We start from the raw sequence: 21028 nt of genomic DNA, 5'->3' as shown, positions 1-21028 counted from the left end.
GTCCAGGACCCTCCTCGCTCCAGAGTTGACGCGGGCATAGCGGCGCAGCCAAACCTCCACGTCGTACTCCTGCACAGCTTCGTTGTGGAATTGAATGGTGACTACTTTGTTTTCCCTGTCTGAAAGTGGTTCTGTGTGGAGATGGCTGAAAGGCGGGTTATTTTTGTTCTGGCGGTACCTGGTCCAAAATTGCTCTAACAGTTGTGGTGTTTTGAAACTGACCTCAAAGGTGTTGGGGGTTGAGGGCGGTTTCACCAGGCAGTTGAGATCGAGCGGCGCAAAGCCCATACCTCGTTGGAGTACGGCTCTGCTGAATTCCAGGCGGGTCATTCCGGTTGTGGTGTCTCTCTGTCCTGTCGTCGTTGCGGTGGTTGTGGATCCTTTGGTGACTCCGTCCCCGGCAGCCTCATCGGATTTCACCGTCACTCTGACGGCGTTCACCCGTCTCATCGCCCCAGGGTTCATCCTGGCAGCCATGGTGATGGTGCGTGTTCCCCGAACCTGCAAGGGTGGGGGGGGGAAGAAGACTCAGAGCCGGCTGAGGCCACTCGGTAGCCCGTCCCCAAGGGACGGTACTCTCCTGTGGCCCGCCTGCTCCTAGAGGTGGTGTTGGGGCTCCTGGCCCTCCTCCCGTCTGGTCTGAGATGGACAGTCTTCCTATGGAGGACAGAGGAAGACCTGAGAGCAAGGCAGAGCCACCAGAGTGCTTGGCCCTTGGCGTGCCACTCTCCTGTGGCCTGCTTGCTCTCGGCGTAGGTGGTGGGGCTCTCTCCCGTCTGTCCCTCCTTCCTCCGGGTCTGGTCTGGCGGAAAAGGTCCTTATCCCGACTTTTCGAGCGGTCTGGCCAGCCGCAAAGGGGGGGGGGGGTATGGGGATCCGGGAGATGCGGGGTACTGGGAGTCGAGGGTGGGGCCGGTCTGCACCGACCTAGCCCCTCCTTCTGTTCCTCTGCCTCCTGCCTCTCACCGGGGCCAGCGGGCACCGGAGGATTCCGGTCCTATCCTGGGTGTTCCGCAGCTGGGCGGGTCTGGGAGTCGGCGGAGTACTGGGAAAGCCGGAGGGGTCAGGGCTGGTCTACCACGACCTAGCACCCTCCTCCTGCTCCCCTGCCTCCTGCCCCTCACCGGGCCCTGTGGCACCGGAGGGTTCCGGGCCTGTTCGGGGTGTTCCGCAGCTGGGTGGTTGGGCTGAAGATTTTGGCAGAACCGCGGTCAGGCCACGTATTCTGCCTCTGTCTCCAGCCAAGTGGTGAAAAAGGGGGGAAAGTAATGAAGAGAGAAAGGGGGATCGAAAACCTGGCTTCCACCGCAGAGCCAACAAAGGAATCGCAAGCCGTGTCGCATACACCGCAAGACCCCGGACTTTCGATTTCTTTCCTGACCACCACGGCTAAACGGGAACCAGAGTGCCGATTTGATACTTCCTGATCAAGGTGTCTCCCCTGCCAGGTAAGTATGAGTTGGAAGGGAAACGGGTGCCCTCACCCAGGTGCCAGGGCTGCCGCAGTCACCCGCGGTGAGCAGACAGGCAGAAAAAAACAGCCAATGGAAGGGGCGGGCTGAAGGGAGCAAGCCCCACCTCCCACTCACCCATGCAGAAAGAAACAGCCAATGGAAGGGGCGGGCGGAAGGGAACCATCCCCACCTCCCACTCACCCATCCCCCCACCCCTCCCTTGCCCTGCCCCTTGAAGAGAGAGAGACACAGAGAAAGAGAGAGAGAGAGAGAGAGAGACAATACCTACAGTAACAATAAACTGAAACTGACCACAAAAAACTAAGGAGGAATCGCAAATCAAGCTGAGCTACTGGGCAGAGCGGTGTCATCTATAAGTAGCCTATGACCCACAGCTTCCTTCGCTTACGGCCATACCACCCTGAACACGCCCGATCTCGTCCGATCTCGGAAGCTAAGCAGGGTCGGGCCTGGTTAGTACTTGGATGGGAGACCGCCTGGGAATACCAGGTGCTGTAAGCTTTTTTTTCCTCTTCTCTCACCAGCAGGGGGTACTGTTTCCCCACCTCGTGTCACACAGCTCCTCAACCGCTTGGCTTGACCTGTCTCAGGATTCCCAGATTATTTTTCACAAACATGTTCGGGGGAGAGCGCGTACGCAGTCCCCCACTACCAGAAATTATGCAGTCGAGATTCCCGCATTTGGGGAATTCGCAAAGGTCAGCACAGCCGAAGTGCAATGGCCGAGCCTCGCCCTGGGTGAACCTCCTTCGTGATCAAGGTGTCTCCCCTGCCAGGTAAGTATGAGTTGGAAGGGAAACGGGTGCCCTCACCCAGGTGCCAGGGCTGCCGCAGTCACCCGCGGTAAGCAGACAGGCAGAAAAAAACAGCCAATGGAAGGGGCGGGCTGAAGGGAGCAAGCCCCACCTCCCACTCACCCATGCAGAAAGAAACAGCCAATGGAAGGGGCGGGCGGAAGGGAACCATCCCCACCTCCCACTCACCCATCCCCCCACCCCTCCCTTGCCCTGCCCCTTGAAGAGAGAGAGACACAGAGAAAGAGAGAGAGAGAGAGAGAGAGAGAGAGAGAGAGACAATACCTACAGTAACAATAAACTGAAACTGACCACAAAAAACTAAGGAGGAATCGCAAATCAAGCTGAGCTACTGGGCAGAGCGGTGTCATCTATAAGTAGCCTATGACCCACAGCTTCCTTCGCTTACGGCCATACCACCCTGAACACGCCCGATCTCGTCCGATCTCGGAAGCTAAGCAGGGTCGGGCCTGGTTAGTACTTGGATGGGAGACCGCCTGGGAATACCAGGTGCTGTAAGCTTTTTTTTCCTCTTCTCTCACCAGCAGGGGGTACTGTTTCCCCACCTCGTGTCACACAGCTCCTCAACCGCTTGGCTTGACCTGTCTCAGGATTCCCAGATTATTTTTCACAAACATGTTCGGGGGAGAGCGCGTACGCAGTCCCCCACTACCAGAAATTATGCAGTCGAGATTCCCGCATTTGGGGAATTCGCAAAGGTCAGCACAGCCGAAGTGCAATGGCCGAGCCTCGCCCTGGGTGAACCTCCTTCGTGATCAAGGTGTCTCCCCTGCCAGGTAAGTATGAGTTGGAAGGGAAACGGGTGCCCTCACCCAGGTGCCAGGGCTGCCGCAGTCACCCGCGGTGAGCAGACAGGCAGAAAAAAACAGCCAATGGAAGGGGCGGGCTGAAGGGAGCAAGCCCCACCTCCCACTCACCCATGCAGAAAGAAACAGCCAATGGAAGGGGCGGGCGGAAGGGAACCATCCCCACCTCCCACTCACCCATCCCCCCACCCCTCCCTTGCCCTGCCCCTTGAAGAGAGAGAGACACAGAGAAAGAGAGAGAGAGAGAGAGACAATACCTACAGTAACAATAAACTGAAACTGACCACAAAAAACTAAGGAGGAATCGCAAATCAAGCTGAGCTACTGGGCAGAGCGGTGTCATCTATAAGTAGCCTATGACCCACAGCTTCCTTCGCTTACGGCCATACCACCCTGAACACGCCCGATCTCGTCCGATCTCGGAAGCTAAGCAGGGTCGGGCCTGGTTAGTACTTGGATGGGAGACCGCCTGGGAATACCAGGTGCTGTAAGCTTTTTTTTCCTCTTCTCTCACCAGCAGGGGGTACTGTTTCCCCACCTCGTGTCACACAGCTCCTCAACCGCTTGGCTTGACCTGTCTCAGGATTCCCAGATTATTTTTCACAAACATGTTCGGGGGAGAGCGCGTACGCAGTCCCCCACTACCAGAAATTATGCAGTCGAGATTCCCGCATTTGGGGAATTCGCAAAGGTCAGCACAGCCGAAGTGCAATGGCCGAGCCTCGCCCTGGGTGAACCTTTTAAGCTTTTATTGGTTTTACCAAAATTAAAAACAGTTATTTACAGCATTGGTAAAAACTTCCACCACATTTCACCCAGTGTCGATACGTCAATCACAATCACCCTTTACCTCAAAACGAAAAACACAAATTCACCAGTGTGGGCCCTCCCTGCGCCAACCTAAACCCTCCAGGAAAGCGAGGAAAAACTCCTCACAAAAACTCTTTGAGAAAATTAAGAAGAAACCTCGGGAGGAGCCATTCGAGGGGGTATCCCCTCCTCCAGGGATGGTTGGGGGTGCTGCAGGTCGGGCCGAGTCCAAGTGCAGTGCAAATGATGTGTGTCTGAGGTGAGAGTTTCTGTAACGTTCCGGTAAGTGGGGTGGGGTGTGTGGGTGGCGGGGTTGGAGGGGCCAGACTTCTTGATGAGTGGGATGGGGGGGGGGGTTTCTTGTGGCGGGGGGTGGGGGGTGTAGTGTCCTTTTCGGGGGCCCAGGGAGAGGGGTTCCAGGTGCTGCAGCTGGTGTGCCGGGGAGGGGTGATGACCGGTCCTTGGGGGGGGGGGGGGGGGGGGGGGGGTAGAGGGTGCTGCTGCTGGGATGGTGTTGGCAAACTGGAACCCTGTGAGGTGATAGGGGGAGAGAGTGGAGAGGGGAGGAAAGGAGGGGGTGAGCAAGGGTAGTGGGGTGCAGGTGTAATGTGCTGTTGTACTTCCCTTGTGGCCTGGTGGGTTTCTCCTCTCCGGACCCTCGTACTGGGGACAGGTGTTGGTGTCCCTGGGTCTTCGGGCTTGGTGCCGGAACGGGTGAAGCGGTGGGGTGAGTGGAGTGGTGGCTGCCAGGGCGGTGGTGATGGTGTTGGGGGCGATGAGGGTGTTGGACGGGGAATGCCGCCGGCCTTCGGGGACGGAGCATGTAGTGCAGAGATGGTGTGGTGGCATGGGGGGCTGAGTTAGATGGACACGTCCTTCCACCTCTCCACCCCCCATGTGTCTCTGGCGGTGTCCGGGTTATTTTTAAAGTCCAGGATGGCGTAGTCCCTGAGGAGGAGAGTGATTCTCCTCCTCTGGACAATGAAAGGGTGGTCCTGTTGATGATAGACCCTGCTGTTCCTTGTCTCCCATATCACCTGCTTGACGGCGCTGACGATCCTCCACTGATGTTGTAGGCGGGGGGTCGTACAGCCCCCCGGAGGACCGAACAGGATGTCGTCCGCCGTCAAGCGAGGCAAGGTGTTGTTCCTGTAGAGGGAGACAGAGGGAACAAACAGGGCCCAGACCCGCCTGGCCACGGTGCACTTGACAAACAGGTGGTAAATGTTTTCAGTGTCAGTGCAACCGTGGGGGCAGAGCTCGGTACGGGCCATGCGCCGTCTATGCATGAATTCTCTGGTGGGGAGACAGCCGTGAGCAGTTGACCAATTCAAATCCTTTTGTTTATTGTTGATGCATTTATGGTTAATGTTTTTCCATACCTGTTGGATGTCCAGGGCCGGCCTGGCCTTGGGTGGTGTGGTGATGTCCTTCCCTCTGATGTGTGCCATGATGTCCTTGTATTTCCAGGAGGCCAGGCCGGCTGCAGGCAGACCCGTCCTGAAGGCAAAGTTCTTCCACTCCCTGTATACTTTTGGGGGGTCCCAGCAGTAGGGCACAGTGTGGTTGATGGTGGTGTTGGTGATACGGAGTGCTCTGAGTATGGGTGTGGCGAAGTACCTCTCAAAGGTTCCTGCCTTCCTGTCCGGTTTATGGATATTTGTGACCAGTCGTGAGAGGCCCTGTGCCCTAATGATGTTGAGGATGTCTGGGACCCCCTTCCCCCCCTTCTCCTCTGCGCTGAACATGATGGTCCTCTTCAAGCGCTCCATGGTGCTCCCCCAGACAAAGGCGAACATCAGGCGCTCGATGGTTTTGCTCGTCGCCCTGTCCGGGGGAAACACCCTCCCGACGTAGAGGAGAATGGGGAGGATAATTGCCTTCAGGATCAAGATCTTGCCCGTTATTGTGAGGGACCGTGCACTCCATTGGGCGATCTTTTGCTTGGCATGGCTGATGGTGTTGGCCCAGGTCAGGGTCCCTTTCCCGTTGTTCTGGTAGATGACTCCGAGCAGCTTGATGTTGTCTGTCTTTACAGGGAAAGAGGTGGTGATGTCTTCTTTCCAGTGTTGCGACAGGTACAGTTCGCTCTTACCTCGATTGACCAGGGCGCCAGTGGCTGCACAGTAGTCGTCCACCACCTTCGTTGCCGCGGCGATGGACCGACTATCTGTGCCGACGATGGTGATGTCGTCCATGTACGCCACCACCCGGAGCCTCTCTCCCTGGGCCCCCGGGAGGTGATAACCCTGGATGTTCTGTGTAGCTCTGATTTTACGGAGGAAAGGCTCCAGGTAGATGACGTACAGCAGGGGTGCTAGGGGGCATCCTTGTCTGACCCCAGACCGGATGGGAAAGGGGTCTGTTAGCTGTCTGTTGACCAGGACTCTGCTTGTGATGTTGTTGTAGCAGAGCCTGGTCCAGTGGATGAGGTGTTGTGGGAAGTTCATCCTCCCTAGCACCTCCTGCAGGAAGCCATGGCTTACCCGGTCGAAGGCCTTCTCTTGGTCGAGGCAGAGGAGCGCGAAGGGGGACCTCCGCTCCTGGGAGTGGAAGATGAGGTCTCTCACCAGGAGCAGGTTGTCGTTTATGGACCTTCCGGGGACGCCGCAGGTCTGGTCCGGGTTGATGATTGCGGGGAGGTGTGTTTGGAAGCGCCACATGAGGGCCTTCGTGAGGATTTTGTAGTCGGAACAGAGGAGGTTGATGGGGCGCCAATTCCGGAGGTCCTTGAGGTCCCCCTTCTTGGGTATTAGTGTTACTGTACTCTGTCTCATCGATTCTCCTAGCCTCCTTTCCCTGTAGACCGCTCGGAGGACCTGGGCCAGATCGCCCTTGATGAGTTCCCAGAAGGCCTGATAGAATTCCGCCGGGATCCCGTCCGGTCCGGGGGCCTTCTGGGTGTTCATGGCGTGCACGGCCCGGGTGAGCTCCTCCAGACTCAGCTCTGGTTCCTCGCCCTCGCCCCCCTCTTTGATTTGGTCCAGACCGTCGAGGAAGGTTTCCGCCAGAGTCCCGTCCGCCGGCTTGGTGTCGAACAGCCGGCCGTAGAACTCCTCGGTCACCCTCCTGATGTCGTCGCTGTCTGTGACGGTCTGGCCGCTGGTGTTATAGAGGGACAGGATGCCTTGTTGTTTAGACCGTGCCCTGCGGAAGAAGTATTTGGTGCATTTCTCCTCCTCCTCCAGGCCCTTGAGTTTATCCCTGAAAGTCTTCCTCTCCTGTTCTTCCCGATAGAGTGTGGCCAGGTGCTCCTTGGTCTCTGACAGCTCCCGGGTCACGTCGAATCCTCTGAGTTGGAGGAGGCTCAGGCGTTGCAGGGCCCCGTTGTGGTGGTAGAAACGGGCCCTCTGTTCCCGAGCCTTCCTCCTTCCCACCCCTCCGAAGAACCCCTTGACCCGGGACTTGACCATTTCCCACCACTCTATCGGGGATGTAAATAGTTCTTTCAGGGTCCTCCACTCCAGGTAGCGCCTGGAGAAGGAGTGGCTGATGGAGGGGTCCTGGAGTACAGATGTGTTCATCCTCCAGGGCCCCCTCGTTGGTCTGGCTGGTCCCTCCCATCGCAGGGTCACGGTCAGCATCCTGTGGTCTGAGAAGTGCGTCGCCTGGGTCTTGAAGGAGCACACTCCCAGACCTGGCGAGAGCAAGAACATGTCGATCCTTGAAGAGGCAGAGCCCGAGGATCTCACCCACGTGTGTGTTGGGGGGGAGGTGCCGCCGACATCCATCAGGGAGAAGTCATTGATGATGTCCTGTAGTGCTTTGGTGGATCTGTCCTTCCAGGGTTTGCTCCGATCCTCATCCCTCAGGGCGCAGTTGAAATCACCCCCTACCAATACTGGCATGGGGGTCATCAGAAGAGGTCGAAGCTTCGCGTAGAGGGAGACTCTCTCTGTGGCGTTGGAGGGGCCGTAGACGTTGATGACCCTGAGCGGGGAACCCCGGACCTCCAGGTCGACGGCCAGGATCCGCCCGCTCTCGACGACTCGGTGGCTGGTTTGTCGGAGGAATGGATTGGCCACCAACATCCCGACCCCATCCGATTTATTGGTGTTGGAACCTGACCAGAGAGAGTCTCCCCGAGTCCACTCCCCCTCCAGAAGTGCATCCATCTCCATGTAGGGGATGGCACACTCCTGGAGGAGGTAGATGTCGGCCGGTTGTGTTGAGAGGTGTCTGAAAACGGTTGCCCTCTTCTCCAGTCGTAACATACTGCGGGTGTTGAGTGATGTTATTGTGATAGTCATAGTGATTGTGATGATTTGACGGGTCCGCTGATTCCTGTGGCGATGATTTGGAGGTTCCTGATGGCCTCCTGTCCATATTCCGGGTCGGGCACCTCCCCCTGATTGCTCACGGCTTCGTCGTCCCCCCACCGTCTGCCTGGTGGTGGAGATTCGGCTGGCACGGAGGGTCCTTGGGTGGGCCGGGGCTGGCTGGTCTGATCCTGTGTGGGCTCAGAGACTGCTGTGGAGGGTTGGCGTCTGGACTTGGGACCAGGGTGAGGTCGTGGGGGAAGGGGGGGAGGGGGAGGGGGGGGGGGACCTGGAGGCTTTGGTGGTGGTTTCGGGGGGGATGGAGAGTCAGAAGTCGGGGTGGAGTCGTCTTCGGAGGTGGCAGTGGTGGGTTTGCGCTTCCTCTTCAGAACGACCATGTTCCAGTCAGTGAGTGGTGAGTCCTCGTTGTAGAGTGACTGGGAGTGTGGGGGTAAGTCGTGGGAGGGAATGATCCCTACCAGAGCCGGTTCCCTCACATTCACCGGCTTGGCAGGGGTGGATGTACGTATTGGGAGATACACCGGGGAGGTCATGTCGGTGGAGTCAGAGTCCGGTCGTGTCGTCCCCGGTGGATTTGCCGTGGTGGGGGTCGGCAGGTCTGTCTGGGAGTCCGGTAGGTCTGGTTGTGTCGTCGGGGATGAGACTGCCCCCGGGAGTGGGGAGAGGGGGTGGATGTCGGTCGGGGAGTCAGGGGGGAGGTCGGTGAAGGGGGCCGGTACCGAGTCGGGTTCCGATACCGGGTCGGGGTCAGTAATTATGAATAGGGGGGGTGTGGAGGAGTCTGAGGAGGGGGAGGGGGAGGGGGAAGGGGGGAGGGGGGGGGAGGTTGGTGGAGGGGGGTCGGCCTGCTCCTTCTGAGGTTGAGCTCCGGGCGGTGCCGTAGGGGGGGTATTGGCCGGCCTCCTTGTCTTGTTGGCGTAGGAGTGGGGGCAGTCTCTGTAGAGGTGTCCCTGAAGCCCACACAGGTTGCAGGGGCGTGTGTTAGTGCATTCCGCCGTGGGGTGTTCCCCTCGGCAGATGCGGCAGATGGTCTTTGTGCAGGCCGCGGCCAGATGTCCAAGGTGGCCGCAGGTCCTGCACAATTTGGGCATACCGTAGTAGTGGACGGTGCCCCTGTGGTTCCCCAGGTTGATGGTACTGGGGATGTGTTGGACACCGCCCACCGCTGAAGGATCCGGTGTGAGCTGGACCAGCCATTTCCGTGCCCCGGTCCACACTCCATCCTCGTCCAGGACCCTCCTCGCTCCAGAGTTGACGCGGGCATAGCGGCGCAGCCAAACCTCCACGTCGTACTCCTGCACAGCTTCGTTGTGGAATTGAATGGTGACTACTTTGTTTTCCCTGTCTGAAAGTGGTTCTGTGTGGAGATGGCTGAAAGGCGGGTTATTTTTGTTCTGGCGGTACCTGGTCCAAAATTGCTCTAACAGTTGTGGTGTTTTGAAACTGACCTCAAAGGTGTTGGGGGTTGAGGGCGGTTTCACCAGGCAGTTGAGATCGAGCGGCGCAAAGCCCATACCTCGTTGGAGTACGGCTCTGCTGAATTCCAGGCGGGTCATTCCGGTTGTGGTGTCTCTCTGTCCTGTCGTCGTTGCGGTGGTTGTGGATCCTTTGGTGACTCCGTCCCCGGCAGCCTCATCGGATTTCACCGTCACTCTGACGGCGTTCACCCGTCTCATCGCCCCAGGGTTCATCCTGGCAGCCATGGTGATGGTGCGTGTTCCCCGAACCTGCAAGGGTGGGGGGGGGAAGAAGACTCAGAGCCGGCTGAGGCCACTCGGTAGCCCGTCCCCAAGGGACGGTACTCTCCTGTGGCCCGCCTGCTCCTAGAGGTGGTGTTGGGGCTCCTGGCCCTCCTCCCGTCTGGTCTGAGATGGACAGTCTTCCTATGGAGGACAGAGGAAGACCTGAGAGCAAGGCAGAGCCACCAGAGTGCTTGGCCCTTGGCGTGCCACTCTCCTGTGGCCTGCTTGCTCTCGGCGTAGGTGGTGGGGCTCTCTCCCGTCTGTCCCTCCTTCCTCCGGGTCTGGTCTGGCGGAAAAGGTCCTTATCCCGACTTTTCGAGCGGTCTGGCCAGCCGCAAAGGGGGGGGGGGTATGGGGATCCGGGAGATGCGGGGTACTGGGAGTCGAGGGTGGGGCCGGTCTGCACCGACCTAGCCCCTCCTTCTGTTCCTCTGCCTCCTGCCTCTCACCGGGGCCAGCGGGCACCGGAGGATTCCGGTCCTATCCTGGGTGTTCCGCAGCTGGGCGGGTCTGGGAGTCGGCGGAGTACTGGGAAAGCCGGAGGGGTCAGGGCTGGTCTACCACGACCTAGCACCCTCCTCCTGCTCCCCTGCCTCCTGCCCCTCACCGGGCCCTGTGGCACCGGAGGGTTCCGGGCCTGTTCGGGGTGTTCCGCAGCTGGGTGGTTGGGCTGAAGATTTTGGCAGAACCGCGGTCAGGCCACGTATTCTGCCTCTGTCTCCAGCCAAGTGGTGAAAAAGGGGGGAAAGTAATGAAGAGAGAAAGGGGGATCGAAAACCTGGCTTCCACCGCAGAGCCAACAAAGGAATCGCAAGCCGTGTCGCATACACCGCAAGACCCCGGACTTTCGATTTCTTTCCTGACCACCACGGCTAAACGGGAACCAGAGTGCCGATTTGATACTTCCTGATCAAGGTGTCTCCCCTGCCAGGTAAGTATGAGTTGGAAGGGAAACGGGTGCCCTCACCCAGGTGCCAGGGCTGCCGCAGTCACCCGCGGTGAGCAGACAGGCAGAAAAAAACAGCCAATGGAAGGGGCGGGCTGAAGGGAGCAAGCCCCACCTCCCACTCACCCATGCAGAAAGAAACAGCCAATGGAAGGGGCGGGCGGAAGGGAACCATCCCCACCTCCCACTCACCCATCCCCCCACCCCTCCCTTGCCCTGCCCCTTGAAGAGAGAGAGACACAGAGAAAGAGAGAGAGAGAGAGAGAGAGACAATACCTACAGTAACAATAAACTGAAACTGACCACAAAAAACTAAGGAGGAATCGCAAATCAAGCTGAGCTACTGGGCAGAGCGGTGTCATCTATAAGTAGCCTATGACCCACAGCTTCCTTCGCTTACGGCCATACCACCCTGAACACGCCCGATCTCGTCCGATCTCGGAAGCTAAGCAGGGTCGGGCCTGGTTAGTACTTGGATGGGAGACCGCCTGGGAATACCAGGTGCTGTAAGCTTTTTTTTCCTCTTCTCTCACCAGCAGGGGGTACTGTTTCCCCACCTCGTGTCACACAGCTCCTCAACCGCTTGGCTTGACCTGTCTCAGGATTCCCAGATTATTTTTCACAAACATGTTCGGGGGAGAGCGCGTACGCAGTCCCCCACTACCAGAAATTATGCAGTCGAGATTCCCGCATTTGGGGAATTCGCAAAGGTCAGCACAGCCGAAGTGCAATGGCCGAGCCTCGCCCTGGGTGAACCTCCTTCGTGATCAAGGTGTCTCCCCTGCCAGGTAAGTATGAGTTGGAAGGGAAACGGGTGCCCTCACCCAGGTGCCAGGGCTGCCGCAGTCACCCGCGGTGAGCAGACAGGCAGAAAAAAACAGCCAATGGAAGGGGCGGGCTGAAGGGAGCAAGCCCCACCTCCCACTCACCCATGCAGAAAGAAACAGCCAATGGAAGGGGCGGGCGGAAGGGAACCATCCCCACCTCCCACTCACCCATCCCCCCACCCCTCCCTTGCCCTGCCCCTTGAAGAGAGAGAGACACAGAGAAAGAGAGAGAGAGAGAGAGAGAGAGAGAGAGAGAGACAATACCTACAGTAACAATAAACTGAAACTGACCACAAAAAACTAAGGAGGAATCGCAAATCAAGCTGAGCTACTGGGCAGAGCGGTGTCATCTATAAGTAGCCTATGACCCACAGCTTCCTTCGCTTACGGCCATACCACCCTGAACACGCCCGATCTCGTCCGATCTCGGAAGCTAAGCAGGGTCGGGCCTGGTTAGTACTTGGATGGGAGACCGCCTGGGAATACCAGGTGCTGTAAGCTTTTTTTTCCTCTTCTCTCACCAGCAGGGGGTACTGTTTCCCCACCTCGTGTCACACAGCTCCTCAACCGCTTGGCTTGACCTGTCTCAGGATTCCCAGATTATTTTTCACAAACATGTTCGGGGGAGAGCGCGTACGCAGTCCCCCACTACCAGAAATTATGCAGTCGAGATTCCCGCATTTGGGGAATTCGCAAAGGTCAGCACAGCCGAAGTGCAATGGCCGAGCCTCGCCCTGGGTGAACCTCCTTCGTGATCAAGGTGTCTCCCCTGCCAGGTAAGTATGAGTTGGAAGGGAAACGGGTGCCCTCACCCAGGTGCCAGGGCTGCCGCAGTCACCCGCGGTAAGCAGACAGGCAGAAAAAAACAGCCAATGGAAGGGGCGGGCTGAAGGGAGCAAGCCCCACCTCCCACTCACCCATGCAGAAAGAAACAGCCAATGGAAGGGGCGGGCGGAAGGGAACCATCCCCACCTCCCACTCACCCATCCCCCCACCCCTCCCTTGCCCTGCCCCTTGAAGAGAGAGAGACACAGAGAAAGAGAGAGAGAGAGAGAGAGAGACAATACCTACAGTAACAATAAACTGAAACTGACCACAAAAAACTAAGGAGGAATCGCAAATCAAGCTGAGCTACTGGGCAGAGCGGTGTCATCTATAAGTAGCCTATGACCCACAGCTTCCTTCGCTTACGGCCATACCACCCTGAACACGCCCGATCTCGTCCGATCTCGGAAGCTAAGCAGGGTCGGGCCTGGTTAGTACTTGGATGGGAGACCGCCTGGGAATACCAGGTGCTGTAAGCTTTTTTTTCCTCTTCTCTCACCAGCAGGGGGTACTGTTTCCCCACCTCGTGTCACACAGCTCCTCAACCGCTTGGCTTGACCTGTCTCAGGATTCCCAGATTATTTTTCACAAACATGTTCGGGGGAGAGCGCGTACGCAGTCCCCCACTACCAGAAATTATGCAGTCGAGATTCCCGCATTTGGGGAATTCGCAAAGGTCAGCACAGCCGAAGTGCAATGGCCGAGCCTCGCCCTGGGTGAACCTCCTTCGTGATCAAGGTGTCTCCCCTGCCAGGTAAGTATGAGTTGGAAGGGAAACGGGTGCCCTCACCCATTTGCCAGGGCTGCCGCAGTCACCCGCGGTGAGCAGACAGGCAGAAAAAAACAGCCAATGGAAGGGGCGGGCTGAAGGGAGCAAGCCCCACCTCCCACTCACCCATGCAGAAAGAAACAGCCAATGGAAGGGGCGGGCGGAAGGGAACCATCCCCACCTCCCACTCACCCATCCCCCCACCCCTCCCTTGCCCTGCCCCTTGAAGAGAGAGAGACACAGAGAAAGAGAGAGAGAGACAATACCTACAGTAACAATAAACTGAAACTGACCACAAAAAACTAAGGAGGAATCGCAAATCAAGCTGAGCAACTGGGCAGAGCGGTGTCATCTATAAGTAGCCTATGACCCACAGCTTCCTTCGCTTACGGCCATACCACCCTGAACACGCCCGATCTCGTCCGATCTCGGAAGCTAAGCAGGGTCGGGCCTGGTTAGTACTTGGATGGGAGACCGCCTGGGAATACCAGGTGCTGTAAGCTTTTTTTTCCTCTTCTCTCACCAGCAGGGGGTACTGTTTCCCCACCTCGTGTCACACAGCTCCTCAACCGCTTGGCTTGACCTGTCTCAGGATTCCCAGATTATTTTTCACAAACATGTTCGGGGGAGAGCGCGTACGCAGTCCCCCACTACCAGAAATTATGCAGTCGAGATTCCCGCATTTGGGGAATTCGCAAAGGTCAGCACAGCCGAAGTGCAATGGCCGAGCCTCGCCCTGGGTGAACCTCCTTCGTGATCAAGGTGTCTCCCCTGCCAGGTAAGTATGAGTTGGAAGGGAAACGGGTGCCCTCACCCAGGTGCCAGGGCTGCCGCAGTCACCCGCGGTAAGCAGACAGGCAGAAAAAAACAGCCAATGGAAGGGGCGGGCTGAAGGGAGCAAGCCCCACCTCCCACTCACCCATGCAGAAAGAAACAGCCAATGGAAGGGGCGGGCGGAAGGGAACCATCCCCACCTCCCACTCACCCATCCCCCCACCCCTCCCTTGCCCTGCCCCTTGAAGAGAGAGAGACACAGAGAAAGAGAGAGAGAGAGAGAGAGAGACAATACCTACAGTAACAATAAACTGAAACTGACCACAAAAAACTAAGGAGGAATCGCAAATCAAGCTGAGCTACTGGGCAGAGCGGTGTCATCTATAAGTAGCCTATGACCCACAGCTTCCTTCGCTTACGGCCATACCACCCTGAACACGCCCGATCTCGTCCGATCTCGGAAGCTAAGCAGGGTCGGGCCTGGTTAGTACTTGGATGGGAGACCGCCTGGGAATACCAGGTGCTGTAAGCTTTTTTTTCCTCTTCTCTCACCAGCAGGGGGTACTGTTTCCCCACCTCGTGTCACACAGCTCCTCAACCGCTTGGCTTGACCTGTCTCAGGATTCCCAGATTATTTTTCACAAACATGTTCGGGGGAGAGCGCGTACGCAGTCCCCCACTACCAGAAATTATGCAGTCGAGATTCCCGCATTTGGGGAATTCGCAAAGGTCAGCACAGCCGAAGTGCAATGGCCGAGCCTCGCCCTGGGTGAACCTCCTTCGTGATCAAGGTGTCTCCCCTGCCAGGTAAGTATGAGTTGGAAGGGAAACGGGTGCCCTCACCCATTTGCCAGGGCTGCCGCAGTCACCCGCGGTGAGCAGACAGGCAGAAAAAAACAGCCAATGGAAGGGGCGGGCTGAAGGGAGCAAGCCCCACCTCCCACTCACCCATGCAGAAAGAAACAGCCAATGGAAGGGGCGGGCGGAAGGGAACCATCCCCACCTCCCACTCACCCATCCCCCCACCCCTCCCTTGCCCTGCCCCTTGAAGAGAGAGAGACACAGAGAAAGAGAGAGAGAGACAATACCTACAGTAACAATAAACTGAAACTGACCACAAAAAACTAAGGAGGAATCGCAAATCAAGCTGAGCAACTGGGCAGAGCGGTGTCATCTATAAGTAGCCTATGACCCACAGCTTCCTTCGCTTACGGCCATACCACCCTGAACACGCCCGATCTCGTCCGATCTCGGAAGCTAAGCAGGGTCGGGCCTGGTTAGTACTTGGATGGGAGACCGCCTGGGAATACCAGGTGCTGTAAGCTTTTTTTTCCTCTTCTCTCACCAGCAGGGGGTACTGTTTCCCCACCTCGTGTCACACAGCTCCTCAACCGCTTGGCTTGACCTGTCTCAGGATTCCCAGATTATTTTTCACAAACATGTTCGGGGGAGAGCGCGTACGCAGTCCCCCACTACCAGAAATTATGCAGTCGAGATTCCCGCATTTGGGGAATTCGCAAAGGTCAGCACAGCCGAAGTGCAATGGCCGAGCCTCGCCCTGGGTGAACCTCCTTCGTGATCGAGGTGTCTCCCCTGCCAGGTAAGTATGAGTTGGAAGGGAAACGGGTGCCCTCACCCAGGTGCCAGGGCTGCCGCAGTCACCCGCGGTAAGCAGACAGGCAGAAAAAAACAGCCAATGGAAGGGGCGGGCTGAAGGGAGCAAGCCCCACCTCCCACTCACCCATGCAGAAAGAAACAGCCAATGGAAGGGGCGGGCGGAAGGGAACCATCCCCACCTCCCACTCACCCATCCCCCCACCCCTCCCTTGCCCTGCCCCTTGAAGAGAGAGAGACACAGAGAAAGAGAGAGAGAGAGAGAGAGAGACAATACCTACAGTAACAATAAACTGAAACTGACCACAAAAAACTAAGGAGGAATCGCAAATCAAGCTGAGCTACTGGGCAGAGCGGTGTCATCTATAAGTAGCCTATGACCCACAGCTTCCTTCGCTTACGGCCATACCACCCTGAACACGCCCGATCTCGTCCGATCTCGGAAGCTAAGCAGGGTCGGGCCTGGTTAGTACTTGGATGGGAGACCGCCTGGGAATACCAGGTGCTGTAAGCTTTTTTTTCCTCTTCTCTCACCAGCAGGGGGTACTGTTTCCCCACCTCGTGTCACACAGCTCCTCAACCGCTTGGCTTGACCTGTCTCAGGATTCCCAGATTATTTTTCACAAACATGTTCGGGGGAGAGCGCGTACGCAGTCCCCCACTACCAGAAATTATGCAGTCGAGATTCCCGCATTTGGGGAATTCGCAAAGGTCAGCACAGCCGAAGTGCAATGGCCGAGCCTCGCCCTGGGTGAACCTCCTTCGTGATCAAGGTGTCTCCCCTGCCAGGTAAGTATGAGTTGGAAGGGAAACGGGTGCCCTCACCCAGGTGCCAGGGCTGCCGCAGTCACCCGCGGTAAGCAGACAGGCAGAAAAAAACAGCCAATGGAAGGGGCGGGCTGAAGGGAGCAAGCCCCACCTCCCACTCACCCATGCAGAAAGAAACAGCCAATGGAAGGGGCGGGCGGAAGGGAACCATCCCCACCTCCCACTCACCCATCCCCCCACCCCTCCCTTGCCCTGCCCCTTGAAGAGAGAGAGACACAGAGAAAGAGAGAGAGAGAGAGAGAGAGACAATACCTACAGTAACAATAAACTGAAACTGACCACAAAAAACTAAGGAGGAATCGCAAATCAAGCTGAGCTACTGGGCAGAGCGGTGTCATCTATAAGTAGCCTATGACCCACAGCTTCCTTCGCTTACGGCCATACCACCCTGAACACGCCCGATCTCGTCCGATCTCGGAAGCTAAGCAGGGTCGGGCCTGGTTAGTACTTGGATGGGAGACCGCCTGGGAATACCAGGTGCTGTAAGCTTTTTTTTCCTCTTCTCTCACCAGCAGGGGGTACTGTTTCCCCACCTCGTGTCACACAGCTCCTCAACCGCTTGGCTTGACCTGTCTCAGGATTCCCAGATTATTTTTCACAAACATGTTCGGGGGAGAGCGCGTACGCAGTCCCCCACTACCAGAAATTATGCAGTCGAGATTCCCGCATTTGGGGAATTCGCAAAGGTCAGCACAGCCGAAGTGCAATGGCCGAGCCTCGCCCTGGGTGAACCTCCTTCGTGATCAAGGTGTCTCCCCTGCCAGGTAAGTATGAGTTGGAAGGGAAACGGGTGCCCTCACCCAGGTGCCAGGGCTGCCGCAGTCACCCGCGGTGAGCAGACAGGCAGAAAAAAACAGCCAATGGAAGGGGCGGGCTGAAGGGAGCAAGCCCCACCTCCCACTCACCCATGCAGAAAGAAACAGCCAATGGAAGGGGCGGGCGGAAGGGAACCATCCCCACCTCCCACTCACCCATCCCCCCACCCCTCCCTTGCCCTGCCCCTTGAAGAGAGAGAGACACAGAGAAAGAGAGAGAGAGAGAGAGACAATACCTACAGTAACAATAAACTGAAACTGACCACAAAAAACTAAGGAGGAATCGCAAATCAAGCTGAGCTACTGGGCAGAGCGGTGTCATCTATAAGTAGCCTATGACCCACAGCTTCCTTCGCTTACGGCCATACCACCCTGAACACGCCCGATCTCGTCCGATCTCGGAAGCTAAGCAGGGTCGGGCCTGGTTAGTACTTGGATGGGAGACCGCCTGGGAATACCAGGTGCTGTAAGCTTTTTCTTCCTCTTCTCTCACCAGCAGGGGGTACTGTTTCCCCACCTCGTGTCACACAGCTCCTCAACCGCTTGGCTTGACCTGTCTCAGGATTCCCAGATTATTTTTCACAAACATGTTCGGGGGAGAGCGCGTACGCAGTCCCCCACTACCAGAAATTATGCAGTCGAGATTCCCGCATTTGGGGAATTCGCAAAGGTCAGCACAGCCGAAGTGCAATGGCCGAGCCTCGCCCTGGGTGAACCTCCTTCGTGATCAAGGTGTCTCCCCTGCCAGGTAAGTATGAGTTGGAAGGGAAACGGGTGCCCTCACCCAGGTGCCAGGGCTGCCGCAGTCACCCGCGGTGAGCAGACAGGCAGAAAAAAACAGCCAATGGAAGGGGCGGGCTGAAGGGAGCAAGCCCCACCTCCCACTCACCCATGCAGAAAGAAACAGCCAATGGAAGGGGCGGGCGGAAGGGAACCATCCCCACCTCCCACTCACCCATCCCCCCACCCCTCCCTTGCCCTGCCCCTTGAAGAGAGAGAGACACAGAGAAAGAGAGAGAGAGAGAGAGAGAGACAATACCTACAGTAACAATAAACTGAAACTGACCACAAAAAACTAAGGAGGAATCGCAAATCAAGCTGAGCTACTGGGCAGAGCGGTGTCATCTATAAGTAGCCTATGACCCACAGCTTCCTTCGCTTACGGCCATACCACCCTGAACACGCCCGATCTCGTCCGATCTCGGAAGCTAAGCAGGGTCGGGCCTGGTTAGTACTTGGATGGGAGACCGCCTGGGAATACCAGGTGCTGTAAGCTTTTTTTTCCTCTTCTCTCACCAGCAGGGGGTACTGTTTCCCCACCTCGTGTCACACAGCTCCTCAACCGCTTGGCTTGACCTGTCTCAGGATTCCCAGATTATTTTTCACAAACATGTTCGGGGGAGAGCGCGTACGCAGTCCCCCACTACCAGAAATTATGCAGTCGAGATTCCCGCATTTGGGGAATTCGCAAAGGTCAGCACAGCCGAAGTGCAATGGCCGAGCCTCGCCCTGGGTGAACCTCCTTCGTGATCAAGGTGTCTCCCCTGCCAGGTAAGTATGAGTTGGAAGGGAAACGGGTGCCCTCACCCAGGTGCCAGGGCTGCCGCAGTCACCCGCGGTGAGCAGACAGGCAGAAAAAAACAGCCAATGGAAGGGGCGGGCTGAAGGGAGCAAGCCCCACCTCCCACTCACCCATGCAGAAAGAAACAGCCAATGGAAGGGGCGGGCGGAAGGGAACCATCCCCACCTCCCACTCACCCATCCCCCCACCCCTCCCTTGCCCTGCCCCTTGAAGAGAGAGAGACACAGAGAAAGAGAGAGAGAGAGAGAGAGAGACAATACCTACAGTAACAATAAACTGAAACTGACCACAAAAAACTAAGGAGGAATCGCAAATCAAGCTGAGCTACTGGGCAGAGCGGTGTCATCTATAAGTAGCCTATGACCCACAGCTTCCTTCGCTTACGGCCATACCACCCTGAACACGCCCGATCTCGTCCGATCTCGGAAGCTAAGCAGGGTCGGGCCTGGTTAGTACTTGGATGGGAGACCGCCTGGGAATACCAGGTGCTGTAAGCTTTTTTTTCCTCTTCTCTCACCAGCAGGGGGTACTGTTTCCCCACCTCGTGTCACACAGCTCCTCAACCGCTTGGCTTGACCTGTCTCAGGATTCCCAGATTATTTTTCACAAACATGTTCGGGGGAGAGCGCGTACGCAGTCCCCCACTACCAGAAATTATGCAGTCGAGATTCCCGCATTTGGGGAATTCGCAAAGGTCAGCACAGCCGAAGTGCAATGGCCGAGCCTCGCCCTGGGTGAACCTCCTTCGTGATCAAGGTGTCTCCCCTGCCAGGTAAGTATGAGTTGGAAGGGAAACGGGTGCCCTCACCCAGGTGCCAGGGCTGCCGCAGTCACCCGCGGTGAGCAGACAGGCAGAAAAAAACAGCCAATGGAAGGGGCGGGCTGAAGGGAGCAAGCCCCACCTCCCACTCACCCATGCAGAAAGAAACAGCCAATGGAAGGGGCGGGCGGAAGGGAACCATCCCCACCTCCCACTCACCCATCCCCCCACCCCTCCCTTGCCCTGCCCCTTGAAGAGAGAGAGACACAGAGAAAGAGAGAGAGAGAGAGAGAGAGACAATACCTACAGTAACAATAAACTGAAACTGACCACAAAAAACTAAGGAGGAATCGCAAATCAAGCTGAGCTACTGGGCAGAGCGGTGTCATCTATAAGTAGCCTATGACCCACAGCTTCCTTCGCTTACGGCCATACCACCCTGAACACGCCCGATCTCGTCCGATCTCGGAAGCTAAGCAGGGTCGGGCCTGGTTAGTACTTGGATGGGAGACCGCCTGGGAATACCAGGTGCTGTAAGCTTTTTTTTCCTCTTCTCTCACCAGCAGGGGGTACTGTTTCCCCACCTCGTGTCACACAGCTCCTCAACCGCTTGGCTTGACCTGTCTCAGGATTCCCAGATTATTTTTCACAAACATGTTCGGGGGAGAGCGCGTACGCAGTCCCCCACTACCAGAAATTATGCAGTCGAGATTCCCGCATTTGGGGAATTCGCAAAGGTCAGCACAGCCGAAGTGCAATGGCCGAGCCTCGCCCTGGGTGAACCTCCTTCGTGATCAAGGTGTCTCCCCTGCCAGGTAAGTATGAGTTGGAAGGGAAACGGGTGCCCTCACCCAGGTGCCAGGGCTGCCGCAGTCACCCGCGGTGAGCAGACAGGCAGAAAAAAACAGCCAATGGAAGGGGCGGGCTGAAGGGAGCAAGCCCCACCTCCCACTCACCCATGCAGAAAGAAACAGCCAATGGAAGGGGCGGGCGGAAGGGAACCATCCCCACCTCCCACTCACCCATCCCCCCACCCCTCCCTTGCCCTGCCCCTTGAAGAGAGAGAGACACAGAGAAAGAGAGAGAGAGAGAGAGAGAGACAATACCTACAGTAACAATAAACTGAAACTGACCACAAAAAACTAAGGAGGAATCGCAAATCAAGCTGAGCTACTGGGCAGAGCGGTGTCATCTATAAGTAGCCTATGACCCACAGCTTCCTTCGCTTACGGCCATACCACCCTGAACACGCCCGATCTCGTCCGATCTCGGAAGCTAAGCAGGGTCGGGCCTGGTTAGTACTTGGATGGGAGACCGCCTGGGAATACCAGGTGCTGTAAGCTTTTTTTTCCTCTTCTCT

General features: G+C 57.1%; 31 non-coding genes across 31 annotated transcripts; 16 read left to right on the top strand and 15 right to left on the bottom strand.

Moving 5' to 3' along the window:
- Positions 1-1857: 1857 nt before the first annotated feature.
- Positions 1858-1976, top strand: LOC136935872 (5S ribosomal RNA). The gene has a single exon (XR_010875008.1). It is a non-coding gene; the product is annotated as a 5S ribosomal RNA (ribosomal RNA).
- Positions 1977-2095: 119 nt separating this feature from the next.
- On the bottom strand, positions 2096-2259 carry LOC136935064 (U1 spliceosomal RNA). The gene has a single exon (XR_010874924.1). It is a non-coding gene; the product is annotated as a U1 spliceosomal RNA (small nuclear RNA).
- A 413-nt stretch (positions 2260-2672) lies between these two features.
- On the top strand, positions 2673-2791 carry LOC136935867 (5S ribosomal RNA). Its single transcript, XR_010875007.1, has one exon. It is a non-coding gene; the product is annotated as a 5S ribosomal RNA (ribosomal RNA).
- A 119-nt stretch (positions 2792-2910) lies between these two features.
- On the bottom strand, positions 2911-3074 carry LOC136935053 (U1 spliceosomal RNA). Its single transcript, XR_010874923.1, has one exon. It is a non-coding gene; the product is annotated as a U1 spliceosomal RNA (small nuclear RNA).
- A 397-nt stretch (positions 3075-3471) lies between these two features.
- On the top strand, positions 3472-3590 carry LOC136935857 (5S ribosomal RNA). Its single transcript, XR_010875005.1, has one exon. It is a non-coding gene; the product is annotated as a 5S ribosomal RNA (ribosomal RNA).
- Positions 3591-3709: 119 nt separating this feature from the next.
- LOC136935683 (U1 spliceosomal RNA) lies at positions 3710-3866 on the bottom strand. Its single transcript, XR_010874980.1, has one exon. It is a non-coding gene; the product is annotated as a U1 spliceosomal RNA (small nuclear RNA).
- A 7402-nt stretch (positions 3867-11268) lies between these two features.
- On the top strand, positions 11269-11387 carry LOC136935851 (5S ribosomal RNA). The gene has a single exon (XR_010875004.1). It is a non-coding gene; the product is annotated as a 5S ribosomal RNA (ribosomal RNA).
- Positions 11388-11506: 119 nt separating this feature from the next.
- Positions 11507-11670, bottom strand: LOC136935042 (U1 spliceosomal RNA). Its single transcript, XR_010874922.1, has one exon. It is a non-coding gene; the product is annotated as a U1 spliceosomal RNA (small nuclear RNA).
- A 413-nt stretch (positions 11671-12083) lies between these two features.
- On the top strand, positions 12084-12202 carry LOC136935845 (5S ribosomal RNA). The gene has a single exon (XR_010875003.1). It is a non-coding gene; the product is annotated as a 5S ribosomal RNA (ribosomal RNA).
- Positions 12203-12321: 119 nt separating this feature from the next.
- LOC136935019 (U1 spliceosomal RNA) lies at positions 12322-12485 on the bottom strand. The gene has a single exon (XR_010874920.1). It is a non-coding gene; the product is annotated as a U1 spliceosomal RNA (small nuclear RNA).
- A 401-nt stretch (positions 12486-12886) lies between these two features.
- On the top strand, positions 12887-13005 carry LOC136935839 (5S ribosomal RNA). The gene has a single exon (XR_010874999.1). It is a non-coding gene; the product is annotated as a 5S ribosomal RNA (ribosomal RNA).
- Positions 13006-13124: 119 nt separating this feature from the next.
- LOC136935008 (U1 spliceosomal RNA) lies at positions 13125-13288 on the bottom strand. Its single transcript, XR_010874919.1, has one exon. It is a non-coding gene; the product is annotated as a U1 spliceosomal RNA (small nuclear RNA).
- Positions 13289-13679: 391 nt separating this feature from the next.
- Positions 13680-13798, top strand: LOC136935835 (5S ribosomal RNA). Its single transcript, XR_010874998.1, has one exon. It is a non-coding gene; the product is annotated as a 5S ribosomal RNA (ribosomal RNA).
- Positions 13799-13917: 119 nt separating this feature from the next.
- On the bottom strand, positions 13918-14081 carry LOC136934997 (U1 spliceosomal RNA). Its single transcript, XR_010874918.1, has one exon. It is a non-coding gene; the product is annotated as a U1 spliceosomal RNA (small nuclear RNA).
- A 401-nt stretch (positions 14082-14482) lies between these two features.
- Positions 14483-14601, top strand: LOC136935829 (5S ribosomal RNA). Its single transcript, XR_010874997.1, has one exon. It is a non-coding gene; the product is annotated as a 5S ribosomal RNA (ribosomal RNA).
- Positions 14602-14720: 119 nt separating this feature from the next.
- Positions 14721-14884, bottom strand: LOC136934986 (U1 spliceosomal RNA). Its single transcript, XR_010874917.1, has one exon. It is a non-coding gene; the product is annotated as a U1 spliceosomal RNA (small nuclear RNA).
- A 391-nt stretch (positions 14885-15275) lies between these two features.
- LOC136935822 (5S ribosomal RNA) lies at positions 15276-15394 on the top strand. Its single transcript, XR_010874996.1, has one exon. It is a non-coding gene; the product is annotated as a 5S ribosomal RNA (ribosomal RNA).
- Positions 15395-15513: 119 nt separating this feature from the next.
- Positions 15514-15677, bottom strand: LOC136934754 (U1 spliceosomal RNA). Its single transcript, XR_010874896.1, has one exon. It is a non-coding gene; the product is annotated as a U1 spliceosomal RNA (small nuclear RNA).
- Positions 15678-16078: 401 nt separating this feature from the next.
- Positions 16079-16197, top strand: LOC136935763 (5S ribosomal RNA). The gene has a single exon (XR_010874988.1). It is a non-coding gene; the product is annotated as a 5S ribosomal RNA (ribosomal RNA).
- Positions 16198-16316: 119 nt separating this feature from the next.
- On the bottom strand, positions 16317-16480 carry LOC136934975 (U1 spliceosomal RNA). Its single transcript, XR_010874916.1, has one exon. It is a non-coding gene; the product is annotated as a U1 spliceosomal RNA (small nuclear RNA).
- Positions 16481-16881: 401 nt separating this feature from the next.
- On the top strand, positions 16882-17000 carry LOC136935650 (5S ribosomal RNA). The gene has a single exon (XR_010874977.1). It is a non-coding gene; the product is annotated as a 5S ribosomal RNA (ribosomal RNA).
- Positions 17001-17119: 119 nt separating this feature from the next.
- Positions 17120-17283, bottom strand: LOC136934964 (U1 spliceosomal RNA). The gene has a single exon (XR_010874915.1). It is a non-coding gene; the product is annotated as a U1 spliceosomal RNA (small nuclear RNA).
- A 397-nt stretch (positions 17284-17680) lies between these two features.
- LOC136935528 (5S ribosomal RNA) lies at positions 17681-17799 on the top strand. The gene has a single exon (XR_010874966.1). It is a non-coding gene; the product is annotated as a 5S ribosomal RNA (ribosomal RNA).
- Positions 17800-17918: 119 nt separating this feature from the next.
- LOC136934953 (U1 spliceosomal RNA) lies at positions 17919-18082 on the bottom strand. Its single transcript, XR_010874914.1, has one exon. It is a non-coding gene; the product is annotated as a U1 spliceosomal RNA (small nuclear RNA).
- A 401-nt stretch (positions 18083-18483) lies between these two features.
- LOC136935396 (5S ribosomal RNA) lies at positions 18484-18602 on the top strand. Its single transcript, XR_010874954.1, has one exon. It is a non-coding gene; the product is annotated as a 5S ribosomal RNA (ribosomal RNA).
- A 119-nt stretch (positions 18603-18721) lies between these two features.
- LOC136934942 (U1 spliceosomal RNA) lies at positions 18722-18885 on the bottom strand. Its single transcript, XR_010874913.1, has one exon. It is a non-coding gene; the product is annotated as a U1 spliceosomal RNA (small nuclear RNA).
- A 401-nt stretch (positions 18886-19286) lies between these two features.
- Positions 19287-19405, top strand: LOC136935274 (5S ribosomal RNA). Its single transcript, XR_010874943.1, has one exon. It is a non-coding gene; the product is annotated as a 5S ribosomal RNA (ribosomal RNA).
- A 119-nt stretch (positions 19406-19524) lies between these two features.
- Positions 19525-19688, bottom strand: LOC136934931 (U1 spliceosomal RNA). The gene has a single exon (XR_010874912.1). It is a non-coding gene; the product is annotated as a U1 spliceosomal RNA (small nuclear RNA).
- Positions 19689-20089: 401 nt separating this feature from the next.
- On the top strand, positions 20090-20208 carry LOC136935152 (5S ribosomal RNA). The gene has a single exon (XR_010874932.1). It is a non-coding gene; the product is annotated as a 5S ribosomal RNA (ribosomal RNA).
- Positions 20209-20327: 119 nt separating this feature from the next.
- On the bottom strand, positions 20328-20491 carry LOC136934920 (U1 spliceosomal RNA). Its single transcript, XR_010874911.1, has one exon. It is a non-coding gene; the product is annotated as a U1 spliceosomal RNA (small nuclear RNA).
- Positions 20492-20892: 401 nt separating this feature from the next.
- On the top strand, positions 20893-21011 carry LOC136935030 (5S ribosomal RNA). Its single transcript, XR_010874921.1, has one exon. It is a non-coding gene; the product is annotated as a 5S ribosomal RNA (ribosomal RNA).
- Positions 21012-21028: the final 17 nt, after the last annotated feature.

The sequence above is a fragment of the Osmerus mordax genome, chromosome 2, assembly GCF_038355195.1.
Source record: "Osmerus mordax isolate fOsmMor3 chromosome 2, fOsmMor3.pri, whole genome shotgun sequence".
Lineage (NCBI taxonomy): Eukaryota > Metazoa > Chordata > Actinopteri > Osmeriformes > Osmeridae > Osmerus > Osmerus mordax.
Note: the sequence above shows the minus strand (reverse complement) of the source record. Positions and strands in the feature narration are given on the sequence as shown.